At 39.4% G+C, this 6,468-nt stretch overlaps 1 long non-coding RNA gene across 1 annotated transcript; it reads left to right on the plus strand.

Moving 5' to 3' along the window:
* Window positions 1-1,080: 1,080 nt before the first annotated feature.
* LOC137855261 (uncharacterized) lies at window positions 1,081-3,164 on the plus strand. The gene is made up of 3 exons (XR_011095648.1): window positions 1,081-1,182; window positions 1,817-2,017; window positions 2,892-3,164. It is a non-coding gene; the product is annotated as an uncharacterized lncRNA (long non-coding RNA).
* Window positions 3,165-6,468: the final 3,304 nt, after the last annotated feature.

The raw sequence follows: 6,468 nt of genomic DNA on the forward strand, positions 1-6,468 counted from the left end.
TAAAGGAATATTTCCTTCTAAACTTATGTGTAAGTGAACAACCCATGCCTATACATAATATCCTTTAAAATGTACTGGCTGGCAAGCACTTTGAAAGTCCTCTTCCATCTACATTATTGAATTCTCACTATGAAACTAGTGAGTACAAAGAACTAAAATGATGGCCATTTCATCAGCATTTATGAATTACCCCAGTTCCTTCTGTGGAACACGAGGATCTGGTGCCTCCTATCAGTGTAGTGAAAAATGACTCTCTATCTGTTGGTCATGTATCTTAATGAGAATCAAGTAGTTGCAATTCTTCAGCAGTCCTTCCCTGTTCCCTTCCCTCTTCCCTTCCCTCTTCCCTTCCCTCTTCCCTTCCCTCTTCCCTTCCCTCTTCCCTTCCCTCTTCCCTTCCCTCTTCCCTTCCCTCTTCCCTTCCCTCTTCCCTTCCCTCTTCCCTTCCCTCTTCCCTTCCCTCTTCCCTTCCCTCTTCCCTTCCCTCTTCCCTTCCCTCTTCCCTTCCCTCTTCCCTTCCCTCTTCCCTTCCCTCTTCCCTTCCCTCTTCCCTTCCCTCTTCCCTTCCCTTCCCTCTTCCCTTCCCTCTTCCCTTCCCTCTTCCCTTCCCTCTTCCCTTCCCTTCCCTTCCCTTCCCTTCCCTTCCCTTCCCTTCCCTTCCCTTCCCTTCCCTTCCCTTCCCTTCCCTTCCCTTCCCTTCCCTTCCCTTCCCTTCCCTTCCCTTCCCTTCCCTTCCCTTCCCTTCCCTTCCCTTCCCTTCCCTTCCCTTCCCTTCCCTTCCCTTCCCTTCCCTTCCCTTCCCTTCCCTTCCCTTCCCTTCCCTTCCCTTCCCTTCCCTTCCCTTCCCTTCCCTTCCCTTCCCTTCCCTTCCCTTCCCTTCCCTTCCCTTCCCTTCCCTTCCCTTCCCTTCCCTTCCCTCTTCCTTCCCTCTTCCTTCCCTCTTCCTGTTTCTGTCTTCTAACATGCATTGCAAAGGTGAATTAGTTCTGCTTTTTTCTTTTCATGATAGCCCAGTGTGTCTTCACTAACTGTTCTAATTGTAGTAGGAAAGATAACCAAGCAGGAATATTCCATGTTCTTAGGATGTTGCTAAACTATTCTTGAGCAGAGCAGCTGCAGTTTGTAACGATGGTAGCTCTGAAGTGGGATCATCTTGTGCTTTTGACTGCTGAATACTCGATGGTATGTGGAATATATTTGTTTGCAAATTGGTCTCATGTAAATTAGACTCAGAAAAAAAAACTGCACTTACCACTAAACCACAAGGACCCAATTCTATCATCTTTACTAAACCATCTTGCATTTTTATTATAATGATGAATAATTGAAATCAGCAGCAATACAGGGTTTGGGGAATCTAGCTTTTAACAAAGTCTGGAAACAAATGTATTTCTTAAATGTTTAATGGAAAAATCTGAATGACATTATGGTCCTCAAAATAGCAGTTAAGGAAAAAAAATCCCAATTCCAGAAACTTTGTGTGATATATATATTATTTCTTCTATATTACTGTCTATATTTTTCCCATGCAAATTTGGAAGCTCTCAAGCCCACCAAGGCGTACCAAGTTGCTTTGTATTTCCAAATGTTGCCTTCTAGCATTCCGGCACTTTACCATAATCATTTGCATTTGAAAATTAAGGCACTTGAAAAGCAAGAGTGAAACAAACTCCAGCATAAGCAGATATGTTGATTGCTCCTGCTCTTCAAGTTGATTTTAATGCCTGTTACATGCAAGATAGACAGAAATTCCCTCTACAGTGCTTAAGGTGCTTGACTTTAATTCTTATTCCAGTTCTTTCTTGTTTTTTGGCAGAAACTGAAGATGGAGAATGCCTTATTTTGTGGCAAAATTGCTTACATCCAAAATCTTCAGGAAAAGTTGAGATAGGCTTCAGAAAATGACATTTGTAGGCAGAAATCATTCAACAGCAAAGTTTGTGCACTTCGATGGGAAAAAAAGCTTTTATACCTGCTGAAGTTCTTTCCCCTCCTCTGACTGTGCAGGCTACCATGAGTAAGTAAAGACTGTATGAGACATCCAGCTCTAGGCTGATGCTGTGTTCATCTGTTGCTGGCTAGCAGTGTCACTGTTTTACCATATGTGAAAGACAACTAACTGTGCTGTAGTGAGGATGCCTCTAGTGGTACGCTTTGGCATGCAGTTACAGCTGTCAGTGTGCTTTGGTATTACAAAGCATTAGCCACTCAAACTGTCTTCCTCTCTGTCCTCTTCTGTAACTTCATGTCCTGTTACCTTGTACATCCACACATCTGATGGCAGTATTTAGCCTGATGTTGATTAATCTCCTGACAAAATTAAGGCATCAGAAAGCCAACAAGAAAGGAAGTGGACAGTTTTGGAAGTGGTAGGTCACTGGAGTTTCCTCTTCCATGGTAAACTTGAAACTAACAAGTCCATCTCCCTGGATTACCACTTGCTTCCTTGTTTTTTGACAGTTCTTCACAAACAGGCAAGTGGTGAGTGCTCTTTCCACTCTCTCACAAATTCTCAGGGACACGTGCTGGGTACTTGATACAATCCCAGAACAAATGCCTTCCCTGTCCTTGTGGGCATAACGATTTATATGTGATCATCTTCAACAGCCTGGATGATGTTGCAATTACTTCAAAATGATTCATTTTTAGTTTTATATGATTTATTGTTTGTAATTTGTCTTTCTCACTTTTGCACTTTCTCACATGTATCCAGTAGATAAAATATCTGACATATGGATCCCATTGTCTATCTTTTCTCTGATTGGTTCAGAATATTTTAGAAATAGAAATGACATTACATATTCATATTATTACATTATGTATACAAACATAACTTTGAAATTCTCTTTTTAATGTAACCATTTGAAAAAGATGGTGAATCTGCTTTGCAGGGTTTTTGCTACAGATCAACCAGCCTGTTAACCGGAGAGAATGTATGGCTTGTCTCACCATTACAGCCTTGCCTGTGCGTGGCCATAGCTCAGCGTGGAGGGAAAACCTAGAGAACCCCTTGTCAGAATATTCTTGGAATGGTATTTCATGTTCTGTGTTTCCTATATAACTTTCTCTGTCTGGCTGATCTTTGTAGGGATAAGTTGTCCCCTTCATTTTCTTTTAACAGCCGGTGTACATTAATATAGTTTTTAAAAAGGTGACTGATGATATTCTATTAAAAATAATTATGAAAAGTCTTATAACTTGAAGCAGCAATACATTAATTTGACAAATGAGAGATTTTTACTTAAGCGGATGCTATATATATTAAGCTGGAAACAACCCAGAAAGTAGATTGACTGCTCAAAATAATTGTAATCTAGTAGGACATTTTTTAATTAAGCTTTTCAGGAGGGGGGAAAAAAAAAAGGCCATGTAGATGATTTTGAGCTTTACCATGTTCAAAACAGCAGTCACATTTTTACAGGATGAAATTTTACTACAGTTGGGAGAGCTGGTGCTGGTACTATGCTCTGCCCACACAGCATAGGATCATGAAGGAGTATTAAGAAGTCTGCCAGCCCTTGCTCCAACCACCCTCATCTGTCGTTTTCACACCAATGGAAAAGATGGCTTTTCATGGCAACTTTTAATAGACGTATCAGTGAGACTGGATAAAATGAAGTCAAGGAAGAGGGAGAGGCTATTAAAAATAAGAATTAAAAATATTATTAAATACATTCTTAATAAGAAGATGCTTTCCTTTTTGCCTGTGTCACTGTGCATACAGACGCCACAGGATTCTTGTTTTCCTGATTTACTTTTTTGAACATTTTCATCAGTGCTCACAATACTGATCCATTGTTTTAAGGCTGAGGCTACAAACTATATGTGTGGTGTTATGGAACTTTGATTGCTATGAGATTTTTTACAGCTTGATAAAAAATCAGTGGGAGTAAAGTGCCTCAATGTACAGCAGTACTGAGTTCCAAGACTGGTGAGATGCGGTGTCTACAGCATTCTGAAAACATTTAGTTCAGTGGGAATTTGGCAGCTAATTTTAGCAAGGACTCTCTCATCTGAAAACAGTCTGGCCAAATGAATGATAGTGAAAAAAACAGGAAGTTTGTGGCCTTAATTCTTCCATGAAACTAGTGTCGTATATGTCCACTAGCAATAATAAAATAGGTTTCAAATTCTTCCTCTCCTTCCCCTCCCACTCCCAGTCTAAAATGGTAAACTCTCCCAAGTAAATAATCAGTAGGTATAGTGATAGTTTTGAATTCCAGAAAGATCAAGCATGGTCTTTACAAGACATGGGTGTATCTCTTTTGCTGATAGTGGTATTTCATAACACTATTGTACGGAACCCCCACTTTTCACTTGAGCACTGCATTCAGAAACTGAAGATGAATTCCCCTAGCAGTGACAGTGATGCAGACTGCTTTATGATAGCTACTTCTCTGGAAAGCCTCGTGTTAATTCCTTAAAATTCCATAGGGTTGAAAGCATTCCCAATTTATAATAGGGTTGTTTAGGTCAGGGTGGATGGTCTTTGTGAAGACCCAGGCTAAATGGAGAGCAAATCTTTGCTCAATCAGATAATGGTAGGGCGATAGGGAATGGTTTTAGACTAAAAGAGGGCAGATTGAGATCAGAGATTAGGAGGAAATTCTTCACTCAGAGGGCGGTGAGATGCTGAAATAGGTTGCTCAGGTTGTGGATGCCCCATCCCTGGAGGTGTTCAAGACCAGGTTAGCTGAGGCCCTGAGCAACCTGATCCAGTGGATGGCATCCCTGCTCGTGGCAGGGGGATTGCAGTTGCATGATCTTTAAGGTCCCTTCCAACCCAAGCCATTCTACAATTCTGTGATCTGTGTTCATTTACTGGTGCTGTCCTGAGCAACAACTTGTCCACGTTTCATTTTCATCTCTGTAAAATTATATTTCACCCTTCTCATCTGCTTATGGTCAAGCTGGAGGTTACTACTCATTGGTCTAAACATTTTCACCAGCAGTCTCCTTTTGACTGTGATTTTGGTTTGGGGTCTGTTTGATCTTTTACCACCTGATTATTCTTTGCATTTTTTTTTTTATTCTGTTGCAGTAGATATATGATGAATTGTCTAGTTGGAAAATATTTTTCTTTCATATATTACTTCAGATGACATAGTAAATCTAACTAATATCAGTACCACAGTGAGCAGATATTGATTAAGAATGTTGACTGTTTTTAAAACTGTCATACCAGTTACCAAAATTACAAGCTGTTATTTGATCCAGAATATGCCTTTTTAAATGGCCTAATGACTGTGCTGTGTTTGAAGGAAGCAACCATCTTCTGTACTATTTCTTCACAAGGAAAGGAAAATCAATGCAGCTTGTGTAATTAATTTATGAACTATGATGCAGTACAGGACATTTGTCATGCATTAAATTTTACCTTAATGCTGCTGGAGCGTTTAAGATATAGATCACTTGCAGTCGGGTTGCACTGAGTTTACCAGAACAGAGGAGTCTGTATCAAGCATAATATGCCTCGTCCTCTTTCAGAGGACACACGTGTTCAAGATAAAGATATTGGAAAAATATTTATTAGGACTGCAAAGAACAGAGACTGTGAATTATGGCAAAGGGAGCTAGTTTATCTGCAAAAACACCAGTGTGGCAGCCATACTTCAAATAGGTCACCTAAGGCCAGTATGTGTTCCCTGTAGCCAGGTGGCAGTGCTTTGCAGAGTGTTTATCATGTGTATTTGATTTCTTCCTGCAAGGTCAGAGATAGCCATGATAATAGTGAGAATGTTTAGCCTGGAATTCTTTTCCAGTTGCTGGGAGAGAATGGCCTCCTACATCTGTGTTTTTGTTTTTTGTTTTTTGTTTTTTTTTTTTTTTTAGTAGAATTTCAAGAGGAAAATGACACATGCAGATTTTGCTGTTGGTAATGTTTTATTTTTCCTTCTTTCTTTTGGTACATGATATGAATTGGATATGGAAACATCTACGTTGAAAAGTAGAGTTCTTCTGACTACCTCCCACCCACAGCACACACATTCAACTTTACACAAGTGGTCCCTTCCTTTGTCAATCATGGTGTTGTTTGTTGTCATTGTTTTTGTATTTGTTTTTGTTTTTCCAAATAAAATATTTGTATTGTTTTGATATTTGTTCAGGAGGGTATTTTATTCACCTTTGGAAAGCATGTAAATTATTAAAGCCACCCTTGAAACTCTGCAATTGAATGGGACTTCTAATCCTTGTTTGAAAATATAAATTATTCATTGTAGGATTTAATTTAAAAGTTGGCTATGTCATTCCCATGGTTGTTTACATTGCATTCTGGTGAAATTGAAAACACAAATGAATTCCACTAGGTTTTGTTAGAGACCTTCTGACTCAGTATATCTGAAGGTTGTCTTTCTATTTCTTTAAATACGTAATCTTTGTTTTTGCTTCCTGTATCAAAATAAAATATAGATTATAAAGAGAAAGTTGCTTAGTGCCTTCAGAAACAGTCCTTCGGAAATAGTATTT

Source organism: Anas acuta, chromosome 4 (genome assembly GCF_963932015.1).
Source record: "Anas acuta chromosome 4, bAnaAcu1.1, whole genome shotgun sequence".
Taxonomy (NCBI): Eukaryota; Metazoa; Chordata; class Aves; order Anseriformes; family Anatidae; genus Anas; species Anas acuta.